We start from the raw sequence: 15,903 nt of genomic DNA on the forward strand, positions 1-15,903 counted from the left end.
GGGAATTTATTTTCTTGCATAATAAAAGTCCAGAGGAAAACTGGTTGCAGAGTTTTAAATCAGAGGCCCAGGCTCAGTGACCTGGTCTTGGGCCTGGTGTCTTCCCATCTTCCTGCTTCATCACCAGGGAGTCAACTGGATCATTTCGTGATTAGAAGACTATCATAGCAGCACATCCTCAAATGACTAGGTCTAGATATCTGTGTCTCTCTTTAAAAGTGCTCAGCAACTCCTCATTCCTTTGTCTAGAACCAGCCCCTGAGGGTTGGGGAAGGGGACAGAAAGAGAATGAGAATAAATCTCCATGTTAGACCAGGCTGGCCGAGTCCCAGGATGGACCAGCAGCAAAGTCCTGCTCCAGAGGAACCACTCAGTACATGTTAAATTGCTACAAGACACAACAGTAAAATCCTATCTGAACCTCCCAGGTGCCAAGTGGGACGCTTCCATCATTTTTTCCTAGTCTTAAACTTCCCTCCTTCAGCAAAATGTTAGACAGATTTATATTAGTAATTAGAACTTATTCTAAATGAGTAATGTGACACTTTTTTCAAGTAACGTTCTTCAAAGTTGTCTGAAAATAGCAAAAGACTGCATAAGCTAATTGTTGAGAAAATACAGATGGGAGCAAGTTCCACAGCCACCTTGTTGTCTACCCAGCATTCACATGTGGAAAATAGTCCTGTATAGTTCTTACAAACCCACCAACTACAGTGTCCACACAGAGTGAGCATAGACCTTGAAAACTGGCTCTAGGACCTTCCAGTCCTCTGACTGTAAGACCAGACGTTTATCCTTGATAATAAACAGGCAAGAACCTTCTGGAAGATGAAAACCATGAAGAAAAGTGTTACTTTGTTTCTTTTTATTTTGCTTTTCTTTGGGAGGAGGAAGCTGTGTTTGGATCTTGGACCATAGGAGAATATATACTCAACACAATAACATACATCAAAAAAAAAACAAACAAAAAAAAAAAAAAAAACCACACACACAGTGAGATACGGAATTAAAGAAATACATGTAGTGGGTGGGAGAAGGTGATTTACCAGCGGTGGTTGATTGTAGAACTGGCCCCAAATTTCATCCCTCTTCCAAAGGTTTGACTGGAGACTGCAGTTTCCCTCCATTGCGGGAGAAGAGTGCATTGCCCCGCTCCCTGGCAGGGGGTTTCGCCAGGCGATTGACTAACCAATGAAATGGCAGACATGATAGAAACAGCTTTACTACCTTTGCAGTCAGCAGAACAACATGCCTTAGCATATGTGCTGGTCCAAGGGAGACAAGAAACTGCTGGAAGAGACGCAAAGCTCTGCAGTCTATGTCCTGAGCTAAGGATGCCGATCTGTGAGGCACCTCCACTGAGACCGGCGGAGCGGGGCCAGGCGCCCGCAGACTGTGAGCTAAACATGAGGATGCCGGCCGGCACACCAGTACAACTGCAGACTGTGAGCAAAACGTGACGATGCCGGCCGGCACAGCAGTGAGAAGCCAACAGGTTACTCTTGCCCTTTGCCCCTCTCTAAATATTTGTGCTTGTGTGTTTTAAAACACCAAAATGGAGGTTACAAAAGGAAAGGTCTTCTTTCCTGTTTTGTTTCCTATTATGTCTCTAAAACCAAGAAAACAGGTGTGACACTGTAGCCACCCGACAAATAAATAAAGCAAGTTTGAGTTAAGCATCTGACACTTCAAACAAGAGACCCAGCTCACAACACGAGCCACAAATCACCACAATGCCCCCAGCACCTTGTGGATTTCTCCTGAGTTCAAAGGGTGTGCATTGCTAACAAAGGTTGGTGTATGCAGGATCACCACAGAAATGTAGATTGGTATTTAGTGAAGTCAATCCTCAACGGCTTCTTCATAGAGAAAATGCAGGGCATAAAGCCTTAAACTCACCCAACCAAGGCCACACTGTGTCACCAGTTCAACCTGCCTCTGCCTCAGCATTCCCTCTGCTGATTGTTGGATCTGAGTGGCTCTACATGATAGGATTGCTATTGGTTCTACATTTACAGAGCAGTTTCAAAACCAGTACACAGGCCAGGTGTGGTGGTGCATGCCTTTAACCCCAGCAGAAGCCAGGCCTGGTCTCCGTAACGAGTTCCCGGCCCAGGAACAGCCAAGGCTACAGAGTGAGACCCTCTCAAAAAACTAAAAGAAGAAGAACAGCACTTGGAATTGCCTCTTCTTAATAAGAGTCATCGGTTGTTAACATTTTGTGCCGTTTGCTCTATCCCAGGACCTGAGTTTGGTTCCCAGCACCTACATGTCAGCAAACACATCTGTAGTTCTAGTCCCAGGGAATCTGACACCTTCTTCTGGCTTCTGTGAGCACTGGATACACATGGTGCAGACATACATGAAAGTAAAACACCCATAGGTTTAAAGACAAAGAAAACATTTTTTAAAAACTCCTTTCCCGACTAAGTAACTGCAAGCAGGACAGGGCTTGTCTAAGCCTCCCAAGGATACATTCTCTGAATATGTGACTTTCACACTTCACTTTCTCTTGTCTCCTTCATAGAAGGCACTAGTGCTGGTTCCTAGCTATCGAAATCACTCAACACTCGGTGTACTCATCAGTTTCTACATCGGCTTCGGTTACTTGCTGTATGTGTCAGTGCTGTGCGTCTAAAACTGTGAGCACTATTAACCCAGCCTATAAGTGTTCACTTCAAACACACCAATGATTCAGCACATGGTCAACAAACGTAATATTCCTGCGTGCGTAGTCAACTTCTGAAGCAGTCTGCAGCCGCTGGCCTGTCTGTCTCCACACAGAACACAAGACTGTTCTGTCTGGTTTGCTTCTTTACCCTCGGCCCAGCATTACAAGTTATAATTTGGTAGATCATATTTCTAGAAATGGATAAAGCACTTCACTTTTTTTTTTGTTCCATGCAAAAGAGACCTAATCCCACAATTTTTCTCTTTCCCCTCACTATTAAGCGTATAGGGCCTTTTGCCAGGCAGTGGTGGTGCTCACCTTTAATCCCAGCACTCAGGAGGCAGGGGCAGGCAGATCTCTGTGAGTTCCAGGACAGGCTCCAAAGTTACACAGAAAAACCCTGTCTCGAAAAACCAAAACCAACCAACCAAACAACAACAAAAAGAATATAGGACCTCTTTGTCATATGAAGAATATAACTCTTCCAATTTTCAAATTTCGCCTATAAATTATCTACTGGCTAGACTGTACTGTGGTGCAATTCTCTCTACAATCTTGTCTAAAATTTGCAGGATTGCTATTTAAATGTATCAGATTTTAGAGAGTGTCAGTATATATTCCAAGATAGTGCCTATTAGAAGTGATGAGAAACAGTTTAACACTTGAGACAAGTTTAAATCAATTACTTACTTCTTAAAATTTTTGTCTTCTGGGAAACTTCTGAAAAACCAGGCAGTAGGCACACAAACCTTCTGTGGTCCTTTTCTTTTGGTGTGAAGAGGTGGAAATAATGAGCTGCACTTCTCAATCTTAGGTCACGTCTAAGGCCCTATAGTTTGCTAATATGTAAAATTTCCCTAAATCATCATCTCAATTCTAGGATGACCTAGTCTAAGATATTCAGCAATTCAGATAGCCAAATCCCATATTTGCTAGACAATGTTAGCAAAATCTTTTTTTTCCGAAAAAAAAAAACACTTTGACCACAGATCTCCATCAGAAGTTTCAAAGAAGCACTTCCCTCTTGCTATAAATGATCTCAAACACTACACTGCTGTGATGTCACCTCTTTGGTTCTGTGTCTTCAGTGTTTTACCTGTAATTACGTGGAAAGTCCTCTGCTTGCATACTGTGCACATGGCGATGACCGAGTGTGTACCCATCCCACTGAGCTGTTATAAGGATTAAATGAAGCCGTGACTAGAAGGTGCTAGATGGACACAACCAGCTCCTTGTATGCTCCCCGTGTACCTCTTTAAGTCTCTGGGAAAGGAATATTTGCTGAATAAATACACTGGATAGCGTGATGAGGAAAATAAGTTACTCAGTGTCTGTGGACAAACAAAACTGCTCCCTTAATGAGGGAGTATAACTTGTGGAGGATTTTTACACAGAGTATCAAGTGTCCAACGCCACAACACTGAGTGCTTAAAACCAGACAGCCCAATTTTGAAATTTTAAAAGGAAGAGAGTTAATAAAAGGAAGGCCATTTATTTGGATGAATCAAAGATGAATCTGATATATAATCATGCTTTATTTGTACAGGGTCATTCACCCTAGAATCAAAGCACTCACCACATATCTCATTAACCCTTACAACACCCCCAGGAGGCATGTAGATGGCAAGATGATCCCCCTTGTAACAGATGGAGAGCCTGAGGCTCAGGACCCTGAAGGGACTTGTCAGGGGCCACATCAAGTGAGTGAGTAATGGAGCAAGAAAGGAAGCTAAAATGTGTCTTTGTCTTCATCACACTATTATATTTTACCATGGGGTTGCCAAACATCTTAATTACTTTTTCTTTATAATTCATTTAAAAATAACCTTTCCTTTAAAAAAAAATCAGAAAAAAAGGACTTGATAAGAAAAAAATATTGGGATTTCTGTTTGTTTTATGAATCCATCACTTAACGTGTCTAAAGGAGAAAAATGCTGCTTGAGGAACAACTTCAGCACGAGACAAAAGCTGACATTTTCCAGGTAATTAAGCTGAACTCACATTTGAACTCTAGTTTGTGACTGAAGAGTGCAGGCCGCTTGTTTTTGAGTTTTCAAACAGAACGGTAGAAAACGTGTTTCTTTGATGACATGTCACATTATCGTACTGGCAGTGATGAGCAAGCCAATGCTTTAACTGGCTTATCAGAGTAAAAATCATCAGAATTTTCAAGTATTTTAAACCTTCACATTTTCCCAGAACCCAGGAAGATGAGCAGTTACATTTTTAGGATCCCTGTAATAAGCTTATTAACCACCAAACGTTCCTGTGAATTCGTGATTCCACACAGTAAAATTGTTTACCACCCAGCTTCCCTATTTTTAGAAGCTGTGCCGACCAGAATCGGGGTAAGTGGTGTGACTACCAGACCAGCGCTCCTTGCTGCAGGGCGGGAGGTGAGGGGTGAGGGTGGGAGTGGGCAGCCGTCCAGAATCCTAGTTTTCAAGCTGAGTTCTGGTCCATGAGTCAGGCCAGCCAGAGTCTGGAACTGTGGCCCACACATGGGTTCTGGGCGCTCACCCTACCCCGGCCTTGGGATTCTCAGTTCCCAAAGCCTCAGTTCCTGATTTCTAATTTCCTTAGATGTGATAGTTATGTGGGGATCTTCCAAGGGGATCCCGGGGAACGCCAAGCACGGCTGGGGAAACCCACAGCCCTGGTGGGTGCGCCCTTTGCTGGCTCCCCTGCGCTATCCACTTACTGTGTAAGTTGTCTGGCTACCAGCAGAGACTCTCAGAGATGGCTTTTAAAATGCCAGACCCGTGGCTGTCTTGGGGCAGTTGAGCTGGAGGGAAGCCACACCCACAGAGAAAACCATGAAAGGAGGTTCAAATGTGGCAGTCTCTGACCTCTCAACTCCTGACCTTTCAGGATCCAGAGCCTGTCCTCTGCTGTCTGTCCAGGTCTGTGACCCTGGACCCAGAATGTGGATTCTCTGTTTAGGCCCACTATTTGTTAGCTGCTGTGTGACTCTGGGCAAGTTATTTGGCCTTGCTGTTCTCCCCTCTCTAAATTTGTGAAGTGAGAATTACAGACACACCTCCCTCCAGGACTGTAGTGAATATGAGGTGATGCCTTTAGGATTACCTGCTTCCTGTCAGCACTGCTTGGCAGAATTAAGCTGTGTCACTTCAAGAATTCTAAGGTGACCTAGAGCACCAGACTCTACCCTAGGAACTGGAAGGACATCAAGGAAAACTGCTGACCTACTTGCATGGTTCAAGGGGGGAGGGGGGTGTCACAGAATGAGCAAAGCCAGGTGAGAGAGTAAGGGAGGGTGACAGTGGTCAAGACAACAGGAAGAGCACAGTGGAGCAGCTACCACGTCACACACACACACACACACACACACACACACACACACACACACACACACCACCCCAAGGTATGAGTCCACTGGAGGGAGATTTGCCCAGAAAGCAGGCTGGAAAGCTGTTGGGGATCACAGTAGGATCATTTCCAGCCTATGGAAGTTTTAGTCAAGTGTCCCCTCCTCCAGCCCCTGTAGCCCCTTTCCCCTGGAAAGCCAGGAGGGGAAAACACAGAGGAAAAGCATCAGACACAGTAAGCAGGCCCACAGCCATCTGCGAGCCAGAGAGCAGCCTCGGGGGGAAAGCAAGCCTGTTGACGTGGGTCTCACACTTCCAGCCTCCAGAACCAAGAGCAAATTTCCGTTGTCCAAACCAAATTCTTTAATGGAAAAGTTTCCACGTGCCAATGTCCAGCCTGGCGGGTGTGTCTTTTCTGCCTGGTTCAGTGATACCAGGTCTTACGGAGGAATGACGGGGAAAACCTTAGTAGCTAGTAGGTTCCTGTCCAGGCCTCCTTCCTGCTCAGGACCCAGCCTGTGACACTTTCTGGAGATGTGACCAAACGTCTACTCACCGCAGATAGGAACAAACAGCAGGAAAAGCAGGGTAGGGGAAAGGCTCCACGGTTAAGAGCACTGACTGCTCTTCCAGGGGACCTGGGTTCAATTCTCAGCATCCACATGGCAGCTCACAACTGTCTGAAACTCCAGTTCCAAGGGATCTGATCCCCTCCTCTACCTTCCATGGGCACCAGGCATACATTAATATACTTAATACAGTCAGGTAAAGCATTCATAAACATAAAATAAAAAATAAATATTTTATATTATTTATAAATGATGGAATTATAAAGGAGGAAACTCAAATCTGTCAAGGAATCCAATTCCTGTTTTCCTTCTGTCTTTCCTTCCTTTCTTCCATAAAAGCGATGGGATCATCATAAAGCAACTGATACAGACCAAGTCAAAGGAGACTTTTCAGGCCTTCTGAATGAACTTTTCCTCCCAGCATCCACAAGTAATGTTAATGACACACTTCCAAGGCATTGAGAAATATCAATAATGAAAATCCGAGCCAGACGCTATACACAAAGACAAAGAGGAAAGACTAACATGGGTAGGCAGGGCACTACGTACATTTTCATAGTCTACAGATAAATCAAATATATAACACAAGTCAGGCCTGCATACATATCAATATTATATATCACTATACGTTTAGTATTATGTTCCTATGTGTCTAGTGTATTATATGTTATTTAACTCTTATTGACAACCCTGTAACCTAGAAGGTGTCGGAATTTTACAGCTGATAAAGTTGTGGCTTAGGGCAATTAAATAATTTGTCCAAGGTCATAGAATATACTGAACCCACTCCTGTCCCTAATTTTATTAAAATAAATATTTATTGAGTGATTTCCATGTGTTGGGTAATGGAAGACAAAGGAGTTTAAAATGGAAACATGCCTACTCTCAAGCAGATTAGTTACACTCTTAAGGAGAGACCAAGAAGTCCAAGAGGGGAAAGCGCTTTTGTGTGAGGGAAGTTAAGTACCATGAAGACAACAAAAAGAGAAAGTGAGAGGGGAACTCATGAACACTTCACCCAGAAGATGGCATCTGAGTAAAGAACCCAAGCTCCGTGGTGTCTGAAGAGGAGCAACACTCCAGGCAGAGGGAGCAGCCCTGCACACCCCCAGGCAGGGGAAGCAGGAAGGTCAGTGTAGGCAGAGGAGAAGGAGGTCAGGCGAAGCCTCAAATCAGCTGCCTTTCAGGGTCTTCTTTTAGACATCTAGGAGCTGTCAGGTAAACCGGAAGGGGCCAGAGTGGAGAGGCCCCCTGTGGGCTCTGAAAGACAAGACTTTTACTCTGAGGTGGGCGCTCTAGGAGTTCCCTGAACAGCAAAGCCACCAGGAAGACAGGTGAGGGAGCTGCCATAATCATCTATGTGAGAGGACAACAGAGCAAGCCCCAAGCAGTAGTAGGGTCCAATTGGAGTGCGAGCTAGGTATCAGGAAGTCCTCATTGCTCCAAGGCTTTGGACCTAAAAACACTAGATAATCTGAAGGGGAAATGCTGTCCAGGAAGGAGAAAGCATCAAATCTGAAGTGGGGTTCTGGGTTTTGCTTGTTTGCTTTTATTACTTGTTTTGGGTTTTGTTTTCTTTCGTTTGTTGTTTTTGTTTGTTTAAGACAAGGTCTCACAATTTATCTCAGGCTAATCTTAAACTCGCTATCCTCCTGCCTCAGCCCCCTGAGTCCTAGGGTGACAAGCTTGTGCCACCATGTCCAGCCCAAGTGGGCAGCTGACTGACTGGAACTGGAGGTGTGGTTTAGGGAAGTCTGGACAAAAACTCATACAGCGGTCTCTGGTAGGCTGATGAGGTGAGGGTACAGGAAGAGACCTGGAGGAGCCAGGCCCTGTCACCCTGTCCTGCCTCCTAGGGACCCCAGCCATCTGGCAGTGTAAGGGCGCACATTCCGCGGACCCCGCCCTCTGGTGCCCTCACATCCCACCCGGCCTGAGCGGCCCCCGGACTGCATCCAGCGTGGACGGACGGATCGGAGGGGCTGCAGGGCCGCGTGTCCGCCCTTCACGCGCAGGCGAGGAAGGTGATGCATCTGCCCCTGCAGTCACCAGCTCAAAGGAAAGCGTTCCTGTTCCCATTTCTGATAGGGTAAAAAAAAAAAAGAAAAAAATGAACATGAACTTCGTATTTACTCTCCACCCACGGAAGACAGCGTTGGAAACCTACGGAAAGTTGTTCAGACAGGAGTGATGCGGGGCTGCTGGAATCCTAGCTCACTGCAACCCTGGTCCCTGTAGAAATGCATCCCTCCAACCTGGGCCCAGAGAGCCAAGTCTCCCTACGATGGAGAAATCAACGTGGCTGTTGTGGACAGTGGCTTTTCATCTTTCAGGAACCACCAGTCTCTTAAAAACTGGGTCCAAGCTAAAGATCCTAGCCTCGAAGACACTCAACACTTTAAGAATACCCAAAGTTTGGAGGTCAGGGGACCATTGCATCCTCACCTACCACACATACACACAGCCTTCCGTATCACACTTGGAGCCCTGGGTAAGAACTGTGGCCTGGCTGAAAGAAAACACAAACTTAGTTTCCTCTTCGAGGAAAGAGTAAAAAAAGGAACCACGCAGATTGGGCTGGCTTTTGTTTGCACGTTTGTGTTTCCCCTCACTAAAAAGTGGACAACAGTTAATCAAGGGATCAAGTAAATTTGGTAGATATGAAAGGGACACACAGACCTCCTGGGAAAGGAAGAAGCAATTAGGATGAAATCATTCCCCTGGGTTGTCCTGGGCTCTTCAAACCACCAACAAAAATGTAATTAGGGCAAAAACGTTTTGGAAGGAAGTTAGCAGACTGATGATTCTTTAGACGTAACGATGACAGTTCTCTGCTTTTGTAATACCATTAACCAAAAAAGGAAACTTTCTATGTGAAAAGCCAATAATGTTTACTGGCCTCAGAGTGCAGTGTTGGGGGAGGGGGCAGTAGGAGCACATCTACTACACCAGGGCCCCTTGCTTTCCAGCGTCTAACTGTGTTGTTGGTGGAATTCTGTGTAACAGTGGAGTATAACATATCTGCCTTGTTTTATTACACCAGATGGAGAAAACACAACAATATTTGGAGGGGGAAAAAACATTTCCTGTCTTTTTGTTCTTAACATAAAAAAGTACTTTATGACTATTTTTCCAGCATATTTTCTCCTCCTCTGTGGCACACTTTAAAACCCTAAAACATACATTTGCCAGAAGTCTTTGAATCATCACAATGCTGTCTTCCTATCTGCAGCTGAGACGCGCTGCTGCTCTGGGCTCCATTAGGGGAACTTGTGTTTTACAAGCTGCAGAGGACACTGCAATCGCTAAGGCTTTCTTTCTTTCTTTCCTTCTTAATCTAGGAGAAATGTAAGCTCAAAACACTTAGTATTTATGAGCCATTGATTCTATTTTTTACTACCCAGTTAACCGTGTCTTTCCTTTGACGCTTGTCCAGAGGGACTCTCATCACCCAAGGCTACATCAGAGAAGCCAAAGGAAAGGTCTTCATCATCTCTAATCTCCATCGCTCAGGTCCCTCCGAAGCAGTTCACAATAAAGAGAACTCACTCCCACATCCTGATCCCTGGTCGTCTTTGATCTTCTCCCCATCATTTTCTTATTAAAAACAACTGCTCTGTTGCCACCGCGGCCGCCAGCTTCACGTTGTCGGAGAAACTCTTTTCATCCTTAAATTTTTAATTTTGAAAATCGAGTCATATATTAGAGCTACTATGTATGGGTGGCAAATACAATATCCTCATTGAAAACCAGGGCAAATCTGTAGAGAACAACCTATTAATTTCCCACCAACTAAAAAGGACTAAAATGCTACTTTCTGAATTTGGGGCTTTGCCTTCCCAGTCTAGTCTCTTCCTGTCTCGGTCATACCACCTTTCATGGTTTTCTGAGCTATTTCTTCCATTAAATAGTAATTAAAAATGAGCAAGCATTAAACTTCATTCCTATCAGCATAGTTTTTAAACTATGTGTGCTTTGTAACAAGTCCTGAAACTCCAGCCAATGATGCAATACACCACCAAATTCCAATGAAGCACAATAATTTGAATAAACCCTCAGATTTTGTAGTTTTAGATTTTATTCCTAAAACAGACATATTTTATTAAGTCAAATAAACAGGTCATCTAACTTACCAAAAAGATTAAAAAAAAAAAAAAAAACTTTAAAAGCTTCTGCTTTAAATTGTGTACCAGAAGACAACAATCAGATTGGAGGCGGGAGGGAAGGGGAGGTGCTAATATTAGCCAAAGTTGAAAAGCTGAATAAAAGAGTTATAACCAAATTATTTTGATTTATTTTTAATAGCATTTGGTACAAATTTGTGGAAAATGCCTTCGTTCACAATTAGTTAGGTCTCTCTCTTTTCTGAATTTCAGTGCCCTAAGGCCTGTGGTTCATTCCTTTTGAAATTGTCTTCTCCTGGTAAGTGTCCTCTCAGGTGAGGTCTTCTCCAGCTGGGTCAGGAGCTGTCTCTGCCCTGAGGATTGTGTGCTTAGAATTGTGGCTTTCCCTTCCTTCATACACTGCAGAAGGGAAAGCCTGCCCCTGCTTGGCTCAACATTGTATCCTAAGGTAAGCACTAGATTCTTATCCAATATTTAATAAATTAACAAATGGCTTATTAAAATAGATAAGTGTGTTGTTCCTTCTTATGGCTTTGGCACAAGAATCCAAGTGCAGGAAACAAAACCCAAACCAAATTCTCTCATCTCTTTTATTCAGTCTTCTGAGGAAGTCTCCAAAGTGAACCCCGACTTGACACCCAGCTCAAGTACTAGCTGTGTGACCTTAGATAAGTAAAGCTCAATTCTTTTCCTGTAAAACAGGTATCGCGAACCTCCTGTTTTGGTTGTTTTAGGAATAAATATATGCATCTAACATACATAGCTCTCTCTGCAAATGAACATTATTGTCATTAATTCTTGACATATTTGATGGCTTGGAATGGGTACTACAGATGCCAATACACATCCATAGGAATCTTTTCTCGGTGTCTATGTCTCTTAGATAATATGGCACACAGAGAGCAGAGCGGCACACAGTAGCAACACAACTAGGAAGAGGGATACAATTAAAACAGAAAGTAACATGATCAAAGACTCAAAGTCTGAACATGATGTCTGTGTGGGAGAATGTGACCACAAGTGGTTGACCCCCCCCCCAATTTATTACAAGAGCTAGTGAGAACCTGCCCCAAAGCACAGGCATCCCTGGCTTCTCTGCGGGCCTGCCTCTTACTTACACGTTAAGTAGCCCTTATCTGGAAAAAGATATGCTTTGGATTTTGGAAAACTTTGAATGTCTACTTGGAAGTGGGGTGAAATCTAAACACAGTATTATTTTTATTTTTTCTGCCTTTTTGAGACAGGGTTTCATTGTGTACCCCTAGCTGGCCTGGAATTCCCTACACATACCAGAGTGTGACCTGGAACTCACAGAGATCTGCTTGCCTCTGGCTCCCTAGTTCTGGGTTTAAAGGCCTACACCACCACACCTGGCTTAAACATGGTATTCTTTTCTATTTCATAAATAGCGTATAACATAGACTGAAGATAACTTTATATGATCTTTTTAGTTTGGTTATCTTCTTACCATAACCTATCACAGGTACAGAATTTTCCACTTGTGTCCCATGTTGACACTTACAGTTTTAGGTTTTAAAGTATTTCAGAGTTTGTATTGGGGGGTTAGGCATACTCAACCTTATTCCTTCACTTGTACCTCAGCTTTTCTCTCCTTGATGTGGCAAGTCCACTCCCTTCCATCTCGGGGTTTTGCTCTGGCTTCCCTGGGCTGAGATATTCTTCCCATATATCGACATAGCTCACTTTCTCCTGTCTTTGCTAAAATGTCATATTTGCAGTAAAGTCAGCCTGATCAGATAATCCAAAATTACCCTACCTATGCCTTATAAAATAAACTGATTAGGTTTTTTTGTTTGCTGACAACCCTCCATTACCAACATATACATTTAAGAACAAAGATCAGTTTTGCTCCTTCGGGTATCCAGAGTGCCTAGCACAGCAGCTGGCACATGGTGTAGAATGAATGAAGTGTGGCTGGAATGTAGTCAGGGCAGGAAGTAGAGAGAGGTAAAGCTGGAGAGTGCTAAAGAGGATTTGAATGCTAGGGCGAAGAGCTTAGATTTTATCTGGTAAGTAATGGGGAGCTTTAAAGGCAAGTGGCATGTTCAGATCTGCTTTTTAGATAAATCACTCAAGGAACGGATTTGAAGAGAATGGTGATGGCAGAACCTGACAGGGAAGACCTGCTGCGGTGAGGGAGGAAGTGAGACAAGGGACAGTGGAAAACAGGGAAGGGACACATCTGAGACACAATTAGTTAAACGAGGCAGATCTTGATGACTGACACAGTGGAGGGAGAGAGAACTCTTAGGACAATTCCCAGAGTTACCCAATAGGTCATTGGGGGTGTGGGGGGGACTGAACTAAGTGAGAGCTAGAATAGAGGTCTGGGGTCTGGAACTCAGACCTGGCTCCCTCTTCCTCCTTCTCCAGGGATCCAACTGGTGGACAGTGGACAGCATTAAGCATGCTACTCAGTAGGCACTGTAATACTGAATTATATCCCTAGGCCAGAGGTTTTTTTCTTTCTACTAGCAGTAATTATACTAGTTTTAAAGAGAAAGCAACTTTCATTTCAGGCCTGCACATATACTTGGTCTCAAAACCAGGCACCAAGACCAGGGCTGTTTTTAAATTACGAATTTATATATCTGTTCTATATTATTTTTTGCCCAAATAGCAAAAAGAATGTAACTTTTTGTATGTAATTAGTTCTTATTCTAAACTTCACTTTATGACAGACTTTCAGCTAACTACCTAGCAAAAATAATAATGTCTTCTCCCCCCAAAGTCACCGTGTTTGGTTGTGAAAAACCAAATAATACACACTAATAACCGGTATCATAAGCCTAGACTCTTTCATTTTGTGAAAGTACATGGGTGACATTAGAGAAATTCAAAGGCAATATTATCTATTCAAGACAAATTTGAGGAAATACTTTCAAAATTACATGTAATTAGTCAGTGGAAGTTACTTATCACAACATGCGATTGAAGCAAATTGCTTTATGAGTTTTGCTTTCTCCCTGACCTCTACGTAAAAATAAAAAGCATAGATGGGACACTAGTTCACTGTCACTTAAAACTCCACGGGAGGAAGTGTAGCCTAATTTCAATAATAATTTATTGCGCATTTATTTTGTGCCAGGAACTTTACTAGATAATTGTCCACACTTTGTAAATGTGGTTTCCTCTTACTCTTTAGCAAAGAAAAAAAAAAAAAAAAACAGGGATTTCAGAACTTGCTAAATGTCACTTTGCAGGAAAAACAATTTTCTTTCTAAAACCCAAGCTTGTGTTACAATCTGCCCGGCTTATGAAAATACTACACAAGAAAGAGATGGAGGAGGCAGGTTGATGCTATGTCCCAGAACGTCTCAGGTTTAGAATGTAAAGTTACTTTTGTATAATAAAAAGAAAAAATGACCTGGACTATTGACTTCCTTAAGTCAGACAGACAGATAAGAGTTAAGAGCTGGGAAGTGCATGAACACTCACTTTGGGTTGCTTCTCTGAGCCACCAACTGATCCCAGGGCTAGCAGGGACCATTCTTGGCATTTTTGCTGTACTAATTCAAACCAAGGCACCCGCGTGGGCTAACAAGTGGCCTTTAACTTCAGCTAACCTAGCAAAAGACTAAATGAGGTCTTGGAGGATTTAGCTCTCACTTGCTTTGGACTTTTGCTTGATAAGCCCCGGTGGCGGGTGTCACCTCACAGGGCATTTCACGGACACACACAAGCTCAAACAGCTGTGCCCTTCCTAAGACTTTATCAGTCCAGTTTTCCAGGGTAGCCACGCTCCCCAAGCAACCTCCCCACTCCTCGGCCCCCACCATAAACATGCGACTCATTTCTTCTCCATAGTCTTCCTCTAGCACTGGTTGCCTCCAAAATAAATCTAAAAAAGCCCAGAAAGTTAGCATTCGTGCGTGAACCTCCATTGCAGAAAGTGAAAGTGAGCACGAGGCACGCGCGGTTCTCCGCGGAGCGCGCGAGGAGCGAAGGGGCGGGGCGCGAGCTCACGCGCGCTGGTCACGTGGCTCGGAGCTGTCCAATCCCTGAGGCCCGGGTTGCCCGTCCTCCGGAGCCTCACTTCGCCCCGGTGAAGGCAAGCAAGTTGGCCAGGCTGGTACTGCAGGACCCGGCGGCGTGCACAGTGGTTTGCAGCTCCCGGTGCCCCCCACCCCGCCCCGTCTACACCCTTCCACTGTGGGACGACTCCTGGGAAGTGCGGACCACCTTCCATCAGCTGCTGTTGCTGCTGATGTGGGAAAGCGTCTTTCCCTTGCAGATGTGTGGCTCCCGATGGGCCCAGGAAAAGATGGGGCCTCAGTTTCTTGCTCTGTTCTGCAGGCTGCGGAGGTCCCTAGGGCTGTATGCCTCTTTCCCCTAAAGCAAATGTGAACAGTGATAATTGGACGGAGTCTGAAACTCCCGTTTCGAGGGCAAGACCGCTGTTGACACCTTTCTTAGTTTGACAGATACCAGAGGGGAACTGGGATACTGAAATACCGGGCAGGTAGTGGGATTCAACGTCAGTTCTTAGGAATATCTTAAAATTATATTTACTTTTATGTGAGGGGTAGAGGAGTTAGTGTTCCATGGTGAGAACTTGTAGAATTTGGTTCTCTCCTTCCACTCTGTGGAGTCGAACCCAGGTCATCAGACTTGGCAGCAAGCACTCTTTATTAATTTGGCCACTTTGCCCACCCTCTTTAGAATATTTTTAAATGACTGGATCTTTTTTTCCTCGTTAAATCTTTACACTTGATTCGGTATTGTAATGTAAAAGAACCAAAGTCCTCACTTGAGGTTAGATTTTTTTCCTAATCTCAAAGACTCCCGGGAACTTTAACTGTGGCGTCTGCGTTTGTTTTTGTTTTAACCCCAATATCAACCACAAAACAAAAGCTAGCTTTTCTTAGCTAAATAACAATGGGGAAACTGGTTTCAGCCACCTCTGAGCAGACAAACCCCCACCCTCAAGGCCCTCGTCACACTCCAACCTGCCCTCAGGTATGTTTGTGTAATCGGAGACCGAGTGTAGCTGCAGTGAAGTTTCCCCGGGAAAGCTTACTTTGCTTTCATTGAAGTTGCCTGTTTTCGGAGTTTATTGAGGCACTGAGCGTGCCACAGGGAAGATCGCAGCTCTCAGGCTGGAGGTCTTCAGGAGCTGCCCGGGCTGCGCAGGTGTGCCACTTGTGACTTCGAAGAGCAGTGGACGGCGAAAGGTCTTTCAAACGTTC

Source organism: Peromyscus leucopus, chromosome 8a, assembly GCF_004664715.2.
Source record: "Peromyscus leucopus breed LL Stock chromosome 8a, UCI_PerLeu_2.1, whole genome shotgun sequence".
NCBI lineage: Eukaryota > Metazoa > Chordata > Mammalia > Rodentia > Cricetidae > Peromyscus > Peromyscus leucopus.